This window comes from Myodes glareolus, chromosome X (genome assembly GCF_982192425.1).
Source record: "Myodes glareolus chromosome X, mMyoGla1.1, whole genome shotgun sequence".
Taxonomy (NCBI): domain Eukaryota; kingdom Metazoa; phylum Chordata; class Mammalia; order Rodentia; family Cricetidae; genus Myodes; species Myodes glareolus.
This window is the reverse complement of record NC_142053.1, coordinates 3,379,053-3,402,353: the sequence shown is the minus strand read 5'-3', so window position 1 is coordinate 3,402,353 and position 23,301 is coordinate 3,379,053. Positions and strand designations below refer to the sequence as shown.

The 23,301-nt window shown below is 36.8% G+C and overlaps 1 protein-coding gene across 1 annotated transcript in view; it reads right to left on the bottom strand.

Moving 5' to 3' along the window:
• Positions 1–8,759, bottom strand: part of Gabra3 (gamma-aminobutyric acid type A receptor subunit alpha3) — a 292,811-nt gene extending 284,052 nt beyond the window's left edge. The window contains exon 1 of the mRNA XM_048457686.3: positions 8,545–8,759. The gene's annotated coding sequence lies outside the window, so the exon portion shown is untranslated. The remainder of the gene's footprint in view (positions 1–8,544) is intronic.
• Between the last annotated feature and the right edge of the window lie 14,542 nt (positions 8,760–23,301).

Below are 23,301 nucleotides of genomic sequence, written 5' to 3'. Positions count from 1 at the left end.
GAGAACCTGTGGAATCCTTTCAGACTAATGTGGTTTGGTGGACCAAGAACCCCCCTGAAAGGTTACCATGAACACTCCCAAAAATTACTTTGCCTAAATAAAAAGCAGGAAGCAGTTTGGAGAGAACTATGCCAAATTCCCTAAATGATTGTTTTCCCTATGGAGGATGCTATGCTGAAGAGTCTATGCTTAGTGAAGGTTGTAGGGTCAGGGAGCAGCTTGGGCAAGTCATTGGGATGCTGGAGGATGTCCAGGATGGAGAGTCCCTGGCATCATGCAAGGGGGAAGCTGGGGGAGCCTGAGGAGGCTTGGATCTCAGTAGTAATTCTGAGTCATCTCATGTGACTGGGTCTATTCTCTTACCTCGCATCACAAGAAAGAATCCCTTTTACAAAGCAGTTGCTCCTCCGGCTAGTGAGAAGGAAGTAGAAGAGCTGAGGAGATAATCAACAGAACTTAAGTCCAGAAATATCCAGCTATTGCCTGTTATCAAAACTATAGATCCTCAGGAGAATAGGCAGAGGCTACATCAGCAGTTTCAGTTTAAGGACATAAGACAGGTTAAAGAGGTCATAACTGCTTATGGGCCACATGTTCCTTTTACTGCTGCCTTGGTGGAGTCCTACATGGAACAAAATTTGACTCCTAGTAATTGAATGCAGCTTTGTAGGGCAGTGCTTAGTAGAGGGGATTTGCATATGGTTAGTTACTCCCCTTCCTTCCATCATATTTGTGTTGTGCCCAGGCCAGTCAGGAACCTTAGTGCTATTGTCAGCCAGTTGAATACTAAAAAGACTCACGTTTCTCCCACTTCCATAGATTCTCTAACTAAGGGTATTCTTTATGGCCTAGGCTTGGTGAAGAGCTGGTCTGGGACTGTTGCCCTAGAAACTCTTGTAGATGGAGGGTTTTTAGAGCTCTGCCTTTATAACAGGCATCAGCAGCAATAGCACCAGTGCTTTAATATAGCTGCTAAGCAGCTAATGCTTGGCCAAGTAAGTGGGCTTCCTCCAAGTGCAGTATGGGCCAACATTCTACAAGAAGACCAGTGAGCCTGAAACGGGTAAGACAGGAGCCTGTCACAATCAACGTAAGACAGAGGTCTTACAATGTGGAGGCAAGTGTTCTTGATGGCAGGTAAGATGTGAATTTGTGCTTCTGCAACCTAAGACAGGCATGGTCTAATTATATAGAAAAGGAGGAGCCGCTGGAAGCTGCAGACCCTCAGACCCTGAACTTTCTATGACCCTTTGCCTGCTGGAGTAAACAACTTGTTTTCCTCTGCTTGCAGCTGCTCTAAGTATGGAACCCTCATGAGTTCCTGATAACAAGGAAGTAGTTTCTGGTGAGCTTGCAGCTGAATAATCCCGAGAGCTAGGGTGTGGCCACTAGTTAAGGAGAACACTATATAAGCTGCCTTGGAACACAATAAAATCGGCATTCTTGTTTCAAGAGTAACCCTCGTCTCTGTGTGTTCTTTCCTCCCCAGACCCTTGCCTGATCACGGTTCCAGGTGGTTGCAGGCACCAGACCTAATGATCCTATAAACACAGAAGTACCTGGAAGTAAGCGTTGCAAGTAATTTCTGGAGTTGTCTCTTAGACACAATTTCCTATAATGTGATTATTTTGTTTTTATACCATGAAAAAGTATAAAGGTAGACTTTACAGCCTTGAAGTAAACTGAAAGTTGTCCAGGACTTTTAAAATTAAAGTTCTGAGAAGCTTTGCATAGGGGGATGGGTTCAGGCTTAGCTATCAGAAATCATGTTGATCTACTTACTTATCATATGACCTATGTGGACGACATCAGGAAAACGGTCTTCTGGATACAACAGGAAAGTTGCACATATGAAGTCATAGACATTGTAATAGCAGGCATAAGATTTACATAAACTCAAGCCAGACAAAATCCCAGCATGGAGGATGACAGGTAGGCATGAAATTGCACCACTAACTGAGGAGCTATTGACATTCGATAGGTACTGGGAGACAGACAGTCAGCTATCTCTAATGAAACTACTCAGGTAACTGTACTTCTGTGCAGTCCTCACTCCCAACTCAAACTGGACTTGACTTTTGGTGGGAAAAGAAGAAAACTCAAAGTTGTTTAGGTAGAGAGATGATAGTAGAGAGGTAGGATATAGGAAGAGTTGGGGTAAATATGATCAAAATGTTATATTAAATTCTCAATCAATAAAAGTATATTTTAAAAACAAATGGGACATTCTGGAAGCAAAGGGCCTGATAGAGAAAGTATTCAAAAATATATAGCATATGATCTGAAGGAATGGGAGTGTATAGAGTAGAGGAAAGGTGCAAAGAGGATTGAACTATCTTTCAATGTATAAATGGCTGTTAAATAGAAATTAGCATTGCAATTACTTCATGGAGCAAGTATTAGCATTCAGGAACCTATCCTGGGGATCCTGACAGGAGACATCCTCAGTTGCAGCCACTAAGAGAGGCTCCTGTGCACATTTTCTACTTTCCCTCTTAAAAGGTGAGCCTTGCCCACCAATCTACTGTCTCTTTCTCTGTTGCTCTCTCTCTCTCTCTCTCTCTCTCTCTCTCTCTCTCTCTCTCTCTCTCTCCTTTCTCTCTCTGTCTGCCACCACTCTTGCCCCTATGGACCAGTCTCTGTCTTTCTCTTCATCCCCTTCTTTGTCTTCTCTCTCCTCTTCCAATAAACCTCTCAAGTGAGCCCTGTTGCATGCATGGCATAACTTCTTTTTGCGGCATCTTTTAAATTATAACAGCAAAGCCAATAGATTAGATTTAGAAAATGTGTTTCAGGTAAAAATGAAAATTAACTTGCTAACAATAACTTCTGCATACCATCGAGTAGTGATTAAATCATCAGAGTAGACAACCTTTCCTGGACCCATTTACACAGAAAACAGGTGTCCATATGCATTCAGTGATAAGAGTGCTGGACACAATCACTAAGGATCATGCCATTTCTGAACTCTGTCTTGTACTATTTTTAAAAGTTATTTTATGTTACGATCAATTACATAATTCTGTCTGCAAGCACATTCTTTCCTTTCAAGAAAGCATTTTCAAAGTGAAAATTGCCCCTCTAAACATACAGCCTGGAGATTTTTATTCTTCCTTCTGTGGATAGTGAGGAGACACACTGTGTACAGACATCAATAACTTTCAAATCATGTTTCAAGTACAAGTATAAAAATGTTTTCCTATTACCAACTAGCATTCCCCCCTAGGAAGAGAATACTTCGACCATTCTATTTCAGCATACAAGATAAACACTAGACTTCTGTTTCCCAGTGTCCTGCACCACTGTACACAGTTACTTTCACTGCTTTCAAAATGTCCTTAATGGAAATAGCACCTGATATCTAGCTTGCTCCAGATCTTAGGAGAAAGTGCCTTCTTTAGCTCTCAGGACAGTAGCAACTTCATCCATCTAAGGAATACAACAACAAAGAGGCCTCCCCATGGTGTCTTCCAAAGCCTCAGGATACTTTGTCAAAATGTTCAGTGTTGCATCAGTTGGTAGCTAAATTTGAAGCATGTGCACAACATGATTAGAGCACGATATTCCACAGAGCAGGACAGTAACTACACAACCTTGAAGCTAAGAAAATCTTTATAAATACTTCAACCCCCCAATTATATAGTTTTCAAAACTGAAGTTCATACAAGACAAGTAAGTTGTCATCAGAAACTAAGTCAGTATTCAGATCAGGAATAAATTATAAACTAGGCTATCAGAAATGCATGTTGGGAGAAATTTTTTTAAATATATGATTCTTCACAAAAATGTTTTCTCTGTCATGTACCTTTTTCTACAAATTGCTGACTATACAAAGTCAGTGATCTAAGGAGAGCACTGGCACAATGAGAGTGTAAGTTAAACTAACACATATCATCATCTGACTTTAGAGGAAAGTTATGCTCCTGTGGACCTAAACGTAAAGGAAGGGACCTTTCCTTTTCCTACTATTGTCGTACTATCACCTGCCCAATATCTGAAAAATGGTTATGTACCACCCAACTTAAATGTTAGTGAGCATGTGAGCTTCAGAACACAAAGGATTGTTTGCACAAAATTAAATACTATTTGTCAGTACTCAACTCTTCTGCAAAATACAATAATGGTGATCACATCTTCCCTCTTAGAATAGCACATTCTCCTCCACACAAAAATTGTAATTTATGGGGGCTGGAGAGATGACTCAGTGGCTAAAAGCATTGCCTGCTCTTCCAAAGGTCCTGAGTTCAGTTCCCCGCAGCCACATGGTAGTTCACAACCATCTGTAAAGAGATCTGATGCTCTCTTCTGGCCTGCAGGCATACATGCAGACAGAATACTGAGAATACTGTATACATAATAAATAAATAAATATTTTAAAAAGTTGTAATTTATGACCATGCCATTCAATAGCTTGTAAAATAAGTCCTCCCTCACTGTCTAAACCAAGGTGGCAACAACAGCCACATTTTGTCCAACACTGTATTCTCCACTGAGGAAAAAGGATATACATTCAATGAATATCAGCCCAAATAGCGAATGGCTGAGACCAAACCTCTCTTGCAACTTTACCCCCTTTTCCCTTTTCTAGCATTCATGTGGCTCTCTCTCCTTCACTTATAACCTAAAGATAAACACTCACCAAAATATCACAGTTGGATCTCTTTTGCTATTTCAAAAATCAAGAGACAATGACTGTCATACTGTTGTCTCCACATGACTTCTTTACTGAACTCCAAGCCCACATTTCAACTGTATTCACTAGCTCTTGTTGGGATTCAGCAATAGCATTACTGTCTGCATGAGTTCAAGCAGATCAAACCATTCAACCTGTCCAGATCAGATTGCCCACAAGTAGTGCCACCCATCTCTTTTGCACATAAATCTTCTTTTTCCAATTTGCCCTTCAATATTGCTTGTAGTCAGGTTTTCCACCTATTTGCCAAACATTCCTCACACATGTTATTTCATCATGCACAACTGGGTACTTTCAAGCACTGTTGTTTAAAGTCTATCTAATCTTCAATGCACAGTTCACAATCCACCTCCAGGAGTGGTCTTTGTTCCCCTTGAAGCCCTTTGCCTCCCTTTTATGGACTTAGATCTTACATTTCTAATAACGCTTGCATTTTTCTTCTCCTTCCTACTTGACTCTGTCATCTCAGAGAGCAGAGACTAGGTCTAACCCATTCTGTCTCTCCCACATTTTCTTTGGACTATTGTAGACACTTAATAACCTTATACCAAGTGGATCCAGTTTAGACTGTCAATAACCCTACTTAAGACCCTTTTGTCAGGAAACATGCTTCCTGACTAAAGATTTAAATCCCTTCAAAAGACTATATATCTCTCATCTCAAACCCCAATATACACTTTCCCCCTCTCTCTCTCCCTGCTCTCCCTCCTTACCCACTTCTGTGTCCATCAACAAAAATGTTTCACCACTGCCATCCTGATTCATATGTCCCTCTAGATAGCTTTAATACCTCCTCCTTATGCAAATGATAAGCTTGTTATATCTTTAATCTTTGCTTAAACCCCAAGTTCTCTATTACATATTCTCATAACTCACGCCATATTTATGCTTCATGGCATTCATGAAAATGGCATAGTTGTGTGAATACATGAGCACTGGCCTCTTCCCCAGCAATGATAAACTTCAAACAAGCAGAGAACGTGTCTCTTTTGTTCACCTTTTTAGCCTCTGCACAATGCCTAACTATAAGCAAATGCATTGAGAATGACAAATATAAAAGGTAGAAACAACTGAATTGATGAAGATAGTTTGACAACCACAATACTTGAACTACGTGAACTGTGATCAGTGAAACAGCACTATAATGAAATGCTCTGTCCCCACCCTAAAACCCCAACTCAGAATTGGCATTTTAAAATCATCCCAGTGGGCATTATTGTGCATTATTATATGTTAAGGTCTGAGAAGCACTGGCCCTGGGTGGCTTCTGAAGACCGTCACACCCACGAGATTTTATAAACTTCAAACCAAGACTTTTAAATGTGAAATACTCTGGGGGCTACTGTGCACCAAATCATTCTGTAAATGGAAAAACTGAGACTCTTGGAGGGGAAGTCCAGTGTCTAAGGGAACCAACAGACCACCAGAGCCAGGACTAGAATCCAGGTTTGCTACCTGTGCTCTGTTCTAGCAGGGTTTACTCCTTTCCTTTCTGATTGTACTGAATCCCCTCAGTGATAGCTGCCATTCTTACAGTTTTTCTTCTGGCTTCCATATCACATGTGAGTCTTGAAGTCACTACCATTTCAAATATCTCTCTACTAATATTTCCCCTTAATCTTTCATTCTCGAGTCTCCTATGCCCCATACTTCCTATCTAGCTATTATGTTGATCTTCTGTAGTTTTAGAACCACTAATACAAAGGGTCCTTGGTCTTTATAAATACAAAAGAGAACGTCATTGCTTGCAGCAGTCCGGATGACAGCAGACAGTCTTCCGAGGACTAGACCTTACACTATCAGAGCTGCCCGACAAAGCTGTGATATGTGAGTTTAAAGCTGTCAAGCACGAATACAAAGTCTAGTCTCCAGAAGGCAACCCTGATCCTTTCATTTTGGAGTCTTGTCTGACTCAAGACTTGAGGAGAAGATATGATCACCATCTTCAACTAGCTGAAGAAAAATTAAGAAATAGCAAGTTTCTTCCAGACACTTCCAAAGAACCAATGAACAAAAGCCATGGGCAATTTTTACAAAATTTCTGACATACTTGCTCAAAAATACAAAGAAACACCTAAGGAGCTCTCTATCATTGCAGGGAATTTAAATAGGCAGTAGTCAACAAATGGGGTGCTGAGAATGTACTCAAGAACTTGGTGCCAATCAGAGCTTAATGGCTTTTAGGAAACCTTCTAGTTGGAAAGTACTATAATTCACAAATGTTTGGCCAAGCTCTCTAAAACAGCAGGATTCATTTCTAAAAGATATAGTCTTGAAGCTAGACGCAGAATGACTGCGACTGTAACCATGGAAAAGTAAAGTTTTTCTAGGCATCCTTTGCAAAACAGAAAACAGGTTGGCCAAAAAGCAGCCTTCTAGGGCCTTTGAGATAGCCTGGGTCCCACACCATTCCCAATTCCTGTTGCTCTACACAAGGTCACTAGTAGCTCCTCAAAGCCAAGAGCTGGCATTCATGCTGCTCCTGCACCTGGCTAGAAGAAAAGCACTGGTGATCCAGAGGCCTGTGCTTTCATTTCCCACTGAAGTGGCTGTGCTCTGTCATTGAACAAGCCACTTAAGCTTGCTGTACCTCAGTTTCCTCGTCAGTCAGCCAAAGATAATAGAAATCAAAAGCTTCACAGGTTTGATATAAAAATTCAAGGTAATACACATTAAACGGTTAGCCCAGATCAGAAACATTAAACACTTAAAATGTTAGTAATTGGTACAATTTGTTCTGCGGTTATTACCAGGGGCATGACAGTGTCACTAACTCCAGAGAGAAGCCTCTATCAAGCAACAAGACCCTGTCCTTTACAAGTTCAAAAGGTTACAATAGTTTTAGTCATCCCTCTCATAGCTTCAGACAAACCAAACCTGAGGAACCAACCCTAAATAATCCATACTATTCACAATGGAAATCCTGGCTACTCACACTCTCCTCTCCTGCCCAGCAGCCCCTCCCCCAGCCACAGTAGGTGGGGGCAGCCTGCTGGGAAGAAAGCTCTTCAAACCAGCAGGTGTTTCTGTCCTCCTCCCAAGGACACTTCTAGACCTAAGAAGATGCCCACCAGTGTGTGTGTGTGGGGGGGGGGGAGATATGTGAAATCTAAATTCATGGTTTAGGTGCCAGCACCTGGGATCAGGGGTGGGATGCAAGTGGGGCTTCCCTCACTGAAGCAAGAAAAGCCTTCCAAGTTTGTAGAAGAACTCAGATCCAACCCCACAGTGAACCTCTAAAAGGAAGGGGGAAGGGCTCCACCTGCTTGAAAGGAAGCAGTTATTTACAACTTTCTACTCACTTGCATCTGGGGACTGCAATAGGGAGAGAGGGAAAGGGGATGCTCAGACTCCTCCTTCCTTCTGATTTCCAGCAGCCAAACACAGCTGCAGGGAAAGAGTTAAAGGAGGGAGCTCCAGCCATTACCCCATCCTTGATGCCTAGGGCTGTCTGGGGGGTCATGACAGTGCTGTCTGCTCTGGCTAGGGGTCACTCTTTGGCTTTCTGCAGCAGCTGTCGGACCCCCAAGCAATTTGCAAGGTCAGTGCTGACCTGCTTCCAAAGAGGAACACAACAATTCACTGACAATGAAGCAAATCGCGTATACATCGACCACATCACAATCCCCCCTTCCTCAAACCAGGTTTCACCCCAGTGCCTCCCAGCCCAAATGCCGCCTCAGGGCTTCCACCAGCCCCACTGGGGAACCCAGGAAAGCATAACAGCTGCAGAGAGCATGTCTCGCCTCCCGACCAACCCAAGGAGACTCTCCTAACAGGGGAGAGATGCTATCAGGAAAGGAGACCTGAGCTTGGGGGAGGGGGAAGAAGGGAACATCTCTGTCTCTTACCGAGTGCCACAGTCACTTCCCTCGAAGCAGAGAGGAGAAAAGGATGAATGAACTGAAACAAGTTGGAGGCTAAGCCCTGATAGAACGAGGCTTGTTCTCTTTCTCTAGGTCTCTGTCCTAGTCCCTATCTCAGTCTGTCTCTCTGCTTTGCTAGCTAGCGCGCGCTCACGCTCTTCCTCTCTTCTCTCCCTCCCTCCCTCCGTTTCTCCCTCCCGTTCTCTCTCTCTCTCTCTCTCTCTCTCTCTCTCTCTCTCTCTCTCTCTCTCTCTCTCTCCCTCCCTCCCTCCCTCCCTCCCTCCGTCCCTCTCTCCCTCTCTCTCTCTCCTCACTCTTTCTTCCCTTCTCTCCCTCCCTCTTTCCCCCTCCCTCAGTCCCTCCCATTCCCTCTCTCTCTTTTCTCCCTCCCTCTTTCCTTTCCTCCCTCTCAGACTCCCTCCCAACCTTTCTTCCCTTCTCTCCACCCCCTTAGCTAGCTTTACCACTGCCTAGTGCTGAGCACGCGGCTAAGCTGGGGTTCTGAATCCAGAACTGCAAAGGCTTTAGATTTGTGGTTGTTTTACGAAAGACTAAAGTAGTATTTCATTCTTTGAGGTTTCCAGCAGAGAAATCAAGGGAAACTCAGAGAGAAGGGGAGGAACGGGGCAAGCAAAGGGTACAGAAAGAGCAAAAGGCTAAGAGCAAACAGACATAAAGGAAGTATGGATTACCAAACCGCTGTGAGATGCTTACTTCCCTCTCCAGGACCGAAGAGTGAGCTTCCTCTTCTCTCTTCTTTCTCTTCCATCCCTATGGGCGTGCCTTCTAACCCAGACTCTGAATAAAGGTTTGACAACCTTGTCTGTTCAAATTCCATCTCTGAGGATAATAATGAACTCCAAACAAATGTACATCAAAAAAGTTGTCATTCACACTCCAGTAAGAAGAAAGAGTTCAGCCACACTGATCCCCTAATGACCTAACTTCAACCCCACCCTAAGGAAGAAAAATGTGGACCCAATTAAAAACAGTCAGCTCAAGCTTTCCTAAAGGAAAAACAGGGCAACAGCAGGCCCATAGTGCTGAAGAGAATATAGAAACCCAAAAGAAAAGAATTGACTAATCCAAAATATAAAACAAAGGGTGGAAGATCAGTCTGGGCAATGCAAAGCAGCTGTAACAGAGTGGAAGGAGACCAAAAATATTAAACAAAGGAACTTAGGTTTGAGGGCAGCCTATAAAAATACTGTTCCCTTGGGCAAGTCACTGATAGCCTTCAGAACCACCAATGAGTAATTGAAAGGTGATGAAGTATATTGTCTTAAAAACCCTCCTAGATCTAGCAATCTAAGACCTCAAAACAAGAAACCCCTAGATGCAAGAGAGGTTGGTTCTTAAACAATGAAAAACTACCGTATTTCAAAGAGTCTCCAAAAGTAAAGTCTTCAGTGACCTATCATTCCACTTTTTTGTGTGTTTCAGATGCAACATGAATTTGGACATGTGTGTAAATAATTACTGCTATCTCTACTTATTCAGGATGATTAGCCTAAAATATTTTTTTTTATTTTCTGTGTATGGTTGTTTTGCCTGCATGTATGGCTGTGCTCCACCTGTGTTCCTTGTGAGCTGCCATGGGCTTCCTGGGAACCAAAAGTCACTTCTCTGCAAGAGCAACAAGTGCTTAACCACTGAACCACCTCTCCTGTTCCTTTAAACCTTTTAAAATTCAAACCTTTATATGGTAATTTCTGACCTATTCAGTCAATGAAACTTAAGGACATTTAACTGGAAATCAATTAGTCCTCAATAAAGAAACAGTACCTGAAACCTGAGTAGGTATTTAAAGCTTTCATAGTGTGCCATTTCTATTTAAACTATAGTGCTATTATCTTTTTATTAATTCCTAATACTCTCTAGTCTTACTCATCAAAGTGCATATGGCACAACTATACATTTCTGACAAAGTATATATCATCAGATTGATTATGTAGGGAGAGGAAGACACATAGGCTTAGAGTGTGGAGCTGAAAGAAAACAAAGATAAACAGTATTGTACAAAAGCAAACATGCCTGGATGAAAAATAAATCACACACAAGATCATGGTGCATCAATGGTAGACTCAGGACTAACATCTAGACTGCTGACTCCAGGTTTAGCATGTTTATCCACCAAAAGAAAACATATAAGTTGTGCATAAAGCAAATGTGTTTGTTGACAGATACCTATACAAGTCCCTTCCCATTTTCTTATGTGTAGATTTGTTTGTACAAATGTCCACCTAATGCAGTGGATTAGTAACCCAATAAAAAGGCATATAACCATCATTAGGATGTGGTGTTAGTTTTCTAGAACTTCTATAACAAATGGCAATCCTTTCAATAGTATAAATAAGCAACAATTTATTCTGCCATTATTCTAAAACCAGAAGCCTAATTGAGCTATTGACCCAACAACACTCCCTCCACAGGCTCTGCCTTATCTCTTTCAGCAACTGTTGGATCCTGCCATTCCCTGTCACACAGAAACATCACTCCAATCATTGCCTGTCTTCGGTTCTCCTCTTGTAACCTTGTGTGTGCAAATTTACAGTCACACTAAACCCAAGATGATTTCATCACTAACAACTTTCACAAAGACTTACCACTTAAATATGGTTAAAACCTAAGGTTATGAACAGATATGAATTTTAGTAGGACACTACTCAATCCACTGCAGTTGTTAACTTTTTGTCTAAGATACTGAACAAACAAATAAACAAACAGGATAATACCTTTGTGGGGGTTTTTATTTTGTTTTTTTAAGACAGAGTTTTTCGTGTAACAGCTTTGGATGTCCTGGATCTTGCTCTGAATACCAGGCTGGCCTCTATTTCACAGGGATCTGACTGCCTCTGCCTCCCAAGTGCTGGGATTAAAGACATGCACTGACATCCCAACTTTGTAGATATCGTGGTACAAATTATTTGGCTGAAGATGCCCTCAAAACATTCCCCCTTAAGTCATATAATTCTGTTATCATATGTTCATTACACAGAACAATAAACTTTTTCCTCTGTGGCATTTTCATATATGTACATCATGTTTATTAATGTATTGACCCTCCATTACTCTCTGTTGTCTCATCACTGATTCTATAATTTGTCTCAGATATTCCTGGTTTTATGCCTTACCTGTTTTTTGAATCAATATAATAATATATGGCAAAACATGTGCTGCTTGTCTTTTTTAGTACGGTGAACACTTAAAGTGACAATCTCATTTTTAAAAAAAGACATGGAGACTAATGGAGAATATGAGACACAGAAACCACACTACTTTATCTCTGTAAAAAATTAATAATATTTTTATAATTGTATTCATTTCCATGAAAATCAAGAAAAAATTTACTAGGGCTACCTTGCATAATGTTTAAGAAGGTTCTTACAGACAAACCATGATATAGGTCACAAAGCACATAAACATCAAGCAAGCATCAAGAAATAAGAAGGGAATTGATACATAGAAGCTTTGCCTGATGGCCGCCCCCAGGCCAAAGCAGTAAATAAAGGTCCAAAGAAACTAGAATCACTATTGCATCTGTTAAATGTTTAGCAACTGTATCTTGAGGAAAAAAATATAAGTAAAATTAAAGCCTAATTCATAGCATTTGCCAAATTCCATAGTGTATGTACCTGTCATGCACAACTCTCTGGATGAGGAGTTAAGATTACAAGCAAACAATTCAGTGCTAGCTAACTCCCCCACACAATTTTTCACAGTCCATGTGGCTTGAAAAGTCAGGAGACAGAATTCAAGATGAATACCACAGTTTGTAACTAATGTGAGAAAACCAAAAATAAAAAAAAATATGAAGTAGATATAAACTGGCCAAATTTGGTAAAATTCATGAAATATGCATCTGGGGACAGAGTCCAAAGGATGTAAATAAAGCTGGAAGGATTAAACACAGTTTTCAATACCACAAGAAATAATTGAGAGTTTCACTTCAGCCATTTTACTGTCTACTGAAACAAACAAAAATCAATACTCCATAGAGAAATAAAGAAGGATAAAGGAATCCTAAAGATTATGTCTTTAACAATGTTGAAGATATATTCCAAATTTATAAGAAAACAAAGAAATATTAAAATACTATCCATACTCAAGAGAAGGCATACTTTATAGAGCCCAGCTTTGATTAAAACAAATGCTGAAATTAACAAAAAGGCTTTTAAATAGTCTCTCATTACTACATTAATAGAAACAAAAATTCACTCATCATAAATGAACAAACTAGAAATTGCAACAAGGTGAAGAAATTCTTTAAAATGCAAATACTATTACTGAAAAAATGTAAATCTCTCAACTAAAATTTGATGTGGGAATCCCCTCTGTATGCTGTGAACACCATTGGTTCATAAAGAAGCTGCTTTTGGCCTATTGCAGTGCAGAATAGGGCAAAGCTGGAATTCTAAGCAGATAGAGAGGAGAGAGTCAGTGGAGTCAAAGAGACGCATGTAGCCACAGCATGAGACAGATACACCAGAACCGTGCCAGCAGGCCACAACCTCATGATAAAATAAAAAATAATAGAAATAGGTTAATTTAAGATATAAGAGTTAGCTAGCTATAAATATACTTAAGCTATTGGCCAAACAGTATTGCAAATAATATAGTTTCTGTGTGATTATTTTGAGTCTGGGTGGCTGGGAATGAACAAGCAGGCTCTGCCAACAAAAGTTTACTGGAAAGAAGATTTGAAATGGTAGTAAAAAGGCTTAACAGGAATATCAACACAAAATCTTCAATCTGAAGTATACAAAGAATATTTTTTTTCGTTTTTATTGTTTTTATTGAGCTATTTATTTTTTCCACTCCACTCCTTTTCTCTCCCCTCCCCTTCTGCCCTCTCCTATGGTCCTCAACCTCCCAATTTACTTAGGAGATCTTGTCTTTTTCTACTTCCCATGTGGATTAGATCCATGTATGTTTCTCTTAGGGTCCTCATTGTCGTCTAGGTGCTCTGGGATTGTGATTTGTAGGCTGGATTTCTTCGTTTATGTTTAAAAACCACTTATTAGTGAATACATATGATATTTGTCTTGTTGACCATGTCCTTTGCTTTAGAGAAGCTTCTAAAAAGTAAAAATATGAACATAGAGGAAAAAGATGAAGTGTCAGTGGTAAGACAATAACAAACTTATCACATATATGTAACTAAAGTTCCAGAAGACACACAAGAATTAAAAGCATTTGAAAAACAATGCCCAAGATGCTTTTAAATATAATGAAAATTCATGAAATTGAATACATGAAATATGATAAAGTTATTGTATATTAATTCCAATTCTAACAAAGTTTTCTTTTTTAAAAAAAGGAATTACATATATTTTCATATTCAGTAGTCTCAATGATCTAAGATATAGACCACATTCAGGTATAGGATAGACTTTGGAAAACAAATGCAAAAAGAAAATTTTGAAACTGTCCAGCAAATAAAAAATTCTTAGAACAATACAGTTAAACACAGAATAAGGAAGAAGCATTTTATAAAGCTGATATGGATTTGGAAGTCTAGGTCAGTAGTAGAATATTTATCTCTCATATGAAAAGCCCTTGGCTCACTCAAGCATTGTAAAAGCCAATCAATAAAACAATGACATGCTAAAATTGGTAAATACAGAATTATGTATTCACCAAAAGAAACTTTCATAAATAAGTGCAAATGCTACAAAATGCAGATAAATTAATGACAGGACAATTTGTCATCAATAAATTTATTAAAGGAAATTTTGTTTTTCTTTACCATGATGAGGATAATATCCAGTGCCTCACACATTATAGGCAAATGATCTGCCACTAAGTCCTATATCTTCAATCCATACAGAAAATATTAACTCTTCTATGTAAAAAATACCAGAGAGAATAATATGTATGAGGATGGGATAAGGAAACAGAAAATACCCAAGGCCAAAGAAATAGAACTACAAACAACATAGTTTCAAAAATAATTACTTGGGTCTTTTTTAATATCAACAAAGTCTGACTCTATTCCTATCATTCATGAGGCAGAGACAGGCATATCACTGTTCAGGCCAGCAGAACTACATAGTATAGTCAGACCTTGTCTAAAAAAACAAAAATAAGTAAGAATAAAAAAAGATATACATACACAATTGACAAAATATTTCTAGAAAAATTAAGGAAAATTACAAAACACTCAAATAAATAAAAAAATAATAAATAAAAACGAATTATTGCAGGTAATGCTACATAAATTCAAAGAAAGATATGAATGATGATATGCCAGTACTAGGAAAACAAAAAATAATTAGTGTAGCAGGGTCTTCTTTCTATGGGTTGCTTTCATTGGTTAAATAAAGAGACTAGCTTGGTCTTTTGATAGGACAGCAGCTTAGATAGGTGGAGTAGACAGAACAGAATACTGGGAGGAAGGAGGCAGTAAGGCAGACACCATGGCTCTTCTCTCCAAGACAGACATAGGTTAGACTCATCCTGATAAACCAGAGTCACATGGTGACATACAGATTATTAGAAATGGGTTAATTAAGATGTGAAAGTTAGTCAAGAAGAGGCTAGATATAATGGGCCAGGCAGTGTTTAAATGAATACAGTTTCCATGTACTTATTTCGGGTGTAAGCTAGCCAGGAGCAGGGTGGCAGGAATGCAACCTGCCACTCCCTTTTACTAGAACAAATAATTTTTCCTAAAGACATACTACCTGCCAGATGAAATTTTGAACACACATAAAATGTGAACAAACTAATTAACTAGAAAACTAAGCTTCGTTTGTAACCAAAAACTAAATCTTATTAATGAAAAGCCAAAGGAATGGTAACTCCATTAATAAATTTTGCCTGAATTTATATCAATACTTGTAAAACTAAAAATATTTCAGTAGACCAAATACTTCTAAACTTATGTTTCAAGGACAGTATTGCCTTAACAATAAAGCCAAACAAAGACACTGTAAGAGCAATAAATTTTTATGTAACATCTCTAATAAATACAAATGTAAAAATTTTGAACAAAATATCAGAAAATGAAATCAACAGCAATTAAAAGGATCATGCACTATTACTGAGTTGCAGTTATTCCTGTAGTACAAAGATGTTTCGATATGCACAAATCATTAACAAAATGAAAGATAAAAATAATGTGATGCAGAATAAGCATTTGAAAAATTTCAACAGTATATTGTGATTTATATAAACAGCTCTGAATATACTGGGTGTAGAAGGTACATACTCCAAAATAATTAAGGTTGAATCTGATACTACCACAGCTAATATCATAGTAACTGTAAAAACTGAAACCTACCATGTAAAGAGAGAAAATTTGATTTCAATATTTCACACAAAAAAACTTTGCAATGAACAAAATCATGGCACAAAAGTATATGTATGATATACACTATCATGAACATCATAAAACAAAAATAAAAACAATCCTATATGTAATAACACAAAAATGTTCAATATTTAAAAAAATAAGGGAAGACAAAGATTTACAGAATGTAAAATATAAAATATTGATAAAATGAACTGACTAAAACACAAACACATAAAACATATAAAACTAAAACACACATATATATAAAGGCATGCATCATGTGTCTATTATCTAGAATTAAAATTAATAAAATGTCCAAATACTCAAAACCAAATACAAATTAAATCTTACTCCCATTAAACCAATGGCATTTTTTTCTAAAAATGGAAAAAAAATCAAACATATAACTAATAAGGAACAAAAATGACCACATAGAGTCAAAGAAATTTTGAGTAACAAGAACAGAACTAAATACATAATAATACTTTCAGTTCAAGCTGTATTATAAATTTGAAATAATTAAGACAGTATAGCAGCATGATGGTTTCTTTAAAAGTCAACTTCCTGGTTCATACTGGTGTCATGGAACAGATCTGGCTCTTTCGGGAGATCCTGTTATGGAGCATTTAAATGGGGTTTATGAGCAGAGTGATACAAGTTGCTTAATGGCAATATAGACCCACTTTGTCCCAAAGCTGGGGACAGAGCTGGTGGTGAACATACCTCTACCATGTTGGACTGGGTAGAGCCAAAAGGCAAAGCAGCTTTAGTCCTAGCCATATTGCTAAGCATTTTAAGAAGCAGTCCTGATCAAAAAAGGATTGCACAATAAAGACATATTCAGACAGAAACGAACCTCTGAATGAGACACAGTGTATTTAAAAATATATGTAGGCTTGGGAGTGAGAAGAAAACGAGTATAGACAGTCATTAAAAGAAATAGTTCTAAAAATAAAAGAAATTTTTAAAAGAGACAGTAAAAATAATATAATATTTTATTATATATTAATATATTAAAGGAGTAAAGAAAAATAAGCCACATAAAGATGGAAAATACACAAAATGTCTAAATTATAAATGTTATTGTGTTTTCTTTGAATTTTTTGACTGTAGGGAGACATTTGTTTCTGGGGACTGCTAAATTAAACCAACATAAAAGTATCTTGACTTCAAAATTTGAGTCTAAGGATATGTTGCTTTGAAAAAGAGGTTCTGCTTTTGTTTCCACAGAAGATGAAAACCTGTGGATTCCTTCCAGACTAATGTGGTTTGATGAAACAAGATCCCCTCAAAAAGCTCTCCATGAACCCCCAAAATACTTTGACCAACAAAAAGCAAGAAGCACTTTAGACAAAACTATGTCCAAATTCCCAAAATGATCGTTTATAAATGTTTGTTTTCATTTTAAAAGGGTTTGGTCTCAATCATTAATGGTCATTCTCAGTCTCTTCTTTAAAATAAAATAAGGGAGATATTAATATAGAAATGAATACTTTGCATTGGTGTGGATTTTGAACTATTGATAAAAATTTAAGGTCAATTTGCTACACTGTGTATATGTATTTCTGCTCTTGTTTAAGTTATTGTGTTTGTGCAGCTCATTTAAAAATGTAATATATAGTCAAGAAATACAGATTAATAGATAGTCATCTGTCATAATCAAACATTGTAGTCATGCTAGTTAGGTATTGTAGATGTACAGAGATATATTCAGATAGATAGGTAATATTCAAACACTTCAAAGAACTGTAAAATATGGCATTTAAATAACCTAGGATTCTGTTGACGAGAAACACGGTTGCTCCTGGCAGCATCAATCTATTCCTGAGAGAATGTTGGGCACTGTAAACACTCCACTTGGAGTTTGTTTTCTTCTTGTCAAAACTGGCCATTGGGCAAAAAAACTGCCCCTACCTCAACCACTGACAAAATGTACAGTGTCCAGACTGACCAAGCAGGATACAAGCAAAAAGACTGCCAAACCTTGCCAAGGCAGGGCAAGAGTGTTTTTCAAATATTCCTGTCTCTGAAAATGGTATGTCAGATACTCCAGGCCTTAGCCAAAGTTGGTTGCCCCAACATTGCAAATGAGACTTTGAGTGATTGCCCAGTTAGCCAGTTATCTCTGTCATTTTTTTGCACTTCCTGTTTATAATAATAAGTAATATTATTTCTCTTCTCAGACCTTTGATAGAGTTAAAGACCAGATAGTCATAGTTACTTTCCTCATGACTTAGCCAAGCCATTTTTAATATAAGACTTAGACTCCTTAGGACAGGATAACTATTGAAACATCTAGCATGTGTTTCTTGCTTGATGTTGTTCATGCTGGTTATAATTCTAATTTTATATATGTTTTTGCCTCGTCTTTTCCATGGACAATACTTGATAATTGTTCTTATTGTATATAGCTTTTTATTAGGCTTAGAACTCTATTATTTAGACAAAGGGAAGAGGTGCTGTGGGAACTCCTTCAGCCAATAGCCTTTAAGATACCAGCCCACTTTGGGCATGGTCCTATGTACCATAAATGCAAATGAAAAAGGTACACAGGCTTCTTGGTTGCTGGATTCAGTACAGTTCCCAGAGCACACAGAGGACTGCAGAATGCTACTCTCTGTAAGTTCATTCCCAGATAGATAAATGTTTGTTATACTCCATTCTGGGCTACTGGAGAACTCTTTGTATGCCAACAGGTGCTGAAAGTATATAATGAGAAAAGATCTGCTTACTCAATAAACAATGTCAAGAAAAATGTGCATTTACAATTATGAAAAAAATGAACTCGGCTCATATACAAAATGTAACTTGAAATCAATTGAAGTCTTAATTGTACCACCTGAGGGTTGGAAAAATGGCTCAGTGATTAAAAGCACTGACTGCTCTTCCAGATGACCTGAATTCAATTCCCAGCACCCACATGGCAGCTCACAACTGTCTGTAACTCCAGTTCTGGGAACCCAACACCCATGACAAAATATCAATGCATATAAAATAAAAATAAATAATTAATTGTACCACCTGAAATTGTAACACTTCTAGAAGAAAACTTTTTTTCTGAATGGTCTTAGTAATAATTTAATAAATATAACACCAAAAATATAGGTGACAAAAGCAATAAATATACAGATGAGAGTTCATCTAATTTAAGGGTTTCTGCCCAGCAAAGGAAACAACTCAACCATGGTCGAATTTTTGTTATCATTATATATAATATTATGTCATTTGCAAATAGGGATAGTTTGACTTCTTTTCCTATTTGTATCCATTTAGTTTTCTTCTCTTGCTTAATTCCTCAAGCTAGTGCCTTGAGTAATATATTGAAAATGAGTGGGGATAGTGAATAGCCCTGTCTCATTTTCAATTTTAATAGACTGATTCAAGGTTTTCTTCATTTAGGATGAAGTTGGCTATGGGTTTGTCAGGCATAGTATTTATTATGCTTATATCTGAGAAAAGTACCAGAGTGAACATTTTATCCAAAGAAAATATATAATTAAAATAGATATATGAAAAACACTCAGCATCAACGTTCATCAGGGAGAAATGAAGACCAAAATGAGATATCCTATGATACTAGCTATGAAATCAGGTCCTATGAAGAACATGGATTCTCTTAACAAGTGAGTCTTCTCTCAAGTCTCAACACTTTGTGTTTATATATTGATCTTCTAGGCTGTATTACTAGGATTAGTAGTACATTTGTATAATTATTTATATTTCTCTGTAAAACATATACACTGTTATGAATTTAGTGCACGATTATGTGTTATTATGATTCTTATACTTTGTGCTAATTTTATTTTTTATTGACATTTATTTGAGCTTAAATAGTTTCTCATATAATTTATTTTACTTACTACTTTCTCTTTAATTTTTATAGATCAGCAGCAATGAAATATTTAGGGATATATACAAATTTTAGACACATTAAATCATGCTAATTAGCATGTATATGCTATTCCATCTATATATTTTATCTGATTTAGAACATTTAAAATCTATTCTTTAAGTTAAAACCATATTATTACACTCATCATGTTGTATAAATAAAGTAAGTCCTAAAAATATACAATATAAACGATTCATAATAATACCTAATTGTACAATTTCCAGCATTCATTGAAAGAGGTGCATAATTGTCTACAACTATAGCTCCAAGGAATCCTTCACCCTCTTTTCACCTCTATAGGCATCTGCATAAACTTAGCACAGAGACACACAGACACATATACACACATATATAATTATAATAAAATAAATCTTTTCTAAAATAATATTTGTTTTATCCATCAGCAACAAGCAAAAGTGAATTTATAAAGAGCAATACTAATTTTAAGATCAACAAAGAGTCAATGTCTGGAATATATTTAACAAAAATGTATATTTATATGGAAAACTACATAAAGTTTTATGTATGGTTTATAAAATTGAATTATAAATGGTTTATAAAATTGAATTCTAAGACTTATTATTAACAAAGTGATACTATTCTCTAAAGATAATAAAAATTTGACAGGATTATCAAAAAATATTTTTAGAGCTATTTACAAAACCATAGTTTTAGTTATAAAATGATAATAAACTTGATGAGCAATGAAAAGCAGCAAGCTATAAGACACCACAATAAAGAGAAACTATAGAAAGACATATGCAAATAGCTAACCAGAAGGTGCATTTTTAGTTATCACTAAAAGTCTATTTCAAATCACTATAAAATGTCACTATAATTAACTAGAATGAATAATTTACTCATAGTCACTGATTGCCAATAGTATCAAAGATTTGAGCCAACTTGAAGTCTTATACGTGAAAAATAGCATAAGTACCTCAAAAGTTTTTAGCAATTTTTTATAAAATTTAATGCATACCTACAATTATGGTGATCCTATATATAAGTATACAGCCAATAGAAAGGAAATCTTCTGTTTACAGAAAGAACTATACAAGAAATTTCCAAACAACTTTACGCACATAAGGTCAGGGAAAAGACAGAATGTCTGCCAACAGATTGACAAGGGATACAGTCAAACCAAGATTTTCCTGTGAAGAAAATTTAGGCCAAAACAATTTTACTGCCATCTCAACCAACCGCTCAAGAAAAGAATTAAGATTTTACAGTAAAATTCATCCATAGCCTAAACCAAGATACAATATTCCCCAAATTATTTCATAACACTACTATAACCTTGATAACATTCTGACTCATAGATGTGAGTGAGAAATTACTAAAAGATATTTAAAATCATATCTAACAGTATACAAACAACTTAATACATCATGACCTGGTTTTGTTTATCCCAGAAAGGCAATTCTGGTTTGAAATCTTAAATGTAATGTACCACATTAATATTTTAGAAGAAAACAATATTTTGATTACATAAAGAGGCAATAAAAAAAGCATTGAAAAATATTTGATTTCTATCTTTTCCAAAACCAGCAAAGTGGGAAACAAGGTAACATCATAATATAAGATAATGTACATAAAAACACACACTGAAAATATTACATCTATCTCTATTTATTGCCATGTTTCTTTTTGACTCTGATGTTAAGAATCTGACAAAGTAGAGAATCAGTCAGTAAATTGTCTGTCAACCAAACATAAGGAGCTGAGTTCAATCCCCAAGCACCCATGGAAATTTTGAATGTGAACATAGTGAATGAATCTGGAACCCCAGAGGTAGGAAAGTCGATACTGGAGGACACTTATAACACATTGGCCAGTCACTGTAGTCAAATTAACAAGTACTGTCTCAAAAAGATAAGGTGGACAGTGATGAAAGAAAGTACTTAGCATCAATCCCTAAACTCCATATGCACACCCCCTCATCCATACAGATATCTCACTCACATTCACTCACACAGGAAACACAGAAAGACTCTAACAGAGTCTCTGTGTGCTCATCCCTGCTTTTGAGCCTTGAAGTGAAGGCACAGTTTAGTGCATTGGGACTAGAAATGAAATAAAACCCTAATTACAAAAAACAGATATAAAATGCATGCTTCACATTATATTATCAAGAATACCCCAAAATAACAGATGATCTATTGTTTTTACAAAAGATTTTAGTCAAATCATTAGATATAAAAATAATACATAAAAATTCTATAGATAATTATGAAAAATTAAATCCCAAGTATAATAGCATCAAACTTTTCTACTTAAATCCTTTCTGAATAAAATGAGAGGCAAAATCTTCCAAAAGTAGAGAAATCTAGACATTTTTCTATAATCATAACATTGTAAAGGTATCACATAATGGTGGAAACAATGTTCACGTAAATTGAAAGACCAAGGAACAGAAAAAAATTCCAAGTTGAGCTAGTTAATAAAATCAAACCTTTTGTCCCCTGAAAAATGTATCAACTCTGAAAGCAAGCTAAGGTTCAAGCTTACTCAGGCAGAGTCTCTACTGGGAGAAAGAAAAAATAGGAAACCTTTTAGCAGTTTCATAGGGCTGGTATGACAAATTTTAAAAGTTGACAAGACTCAAAAGCTCTGCATAAATTTTTCCTCACCAAACATTTTAATTCGTCTGTCCTTGCACAAGACACTGATTTGCATTGTAACAAAAGAGGAAAAGTAGAGTTCTAGTTAGAATTTTCTGTCTGAAACTTCTTTCAGACATTATACACAGTATGCAATAAAAATTACTGGATACACAAAGAGGCAAGAAAACATGGCACATAAACCAAGAGATGAAAAGGTTTAGAGACACAGTCTGCATTTGGGAATAATGATAAAATTAACTATTATTGATATCCCATTATGCCATTATGCATATGTTTTATATGTGACGTGCATGCATGTGTAGAAATGTGTCCCTGTGTGGGGTACATGTATGTGTGCAAGTGCATGAAAATGTATGTGTAGGTGCATATGGAAGCCAATGTTGGGTTTCTTTTTCAATTGCTGTCTACTGTATATTCAGAGACAGGGTCTCAAACTGAACATGAGGGTCACTAATGTTTGGCTAGACTAACTATCCAGCAAGTCCTGGGGGCTTGCTTGTCTCTGTTATCCCAGGACTGAGATTACAGGTACATACTGTCATTCCCAGGTTTTACTCCAGTCCTGATGCTTATGTGACACTTTATTGATATTCTTAAAGAAACAGAGAAAATTAACAGAAATTATAAAAGAAACAAGAACTGCAATAGAAAGTTTGAATTAATAAATTCAACAATTGGATAGTGTGCAATGAAAATTAAACATTAAATGTATGAGTTTAATAACATAGTGGATGTAAAAGAAAAAGATTATATAACTAAAAATGACTTAAAACTTTGAAACTGAAGCATATATTAAAAAGGGGGCCAAAAAGGACAGAACACAACAGACACACAGAACACAGTGGAAAAAAATCAACACACATACAATGAAAGAAAAGAAGAAATGAAACAGAGGCAACAATCAAGTAAAATCCAGAAAATTTACAAAA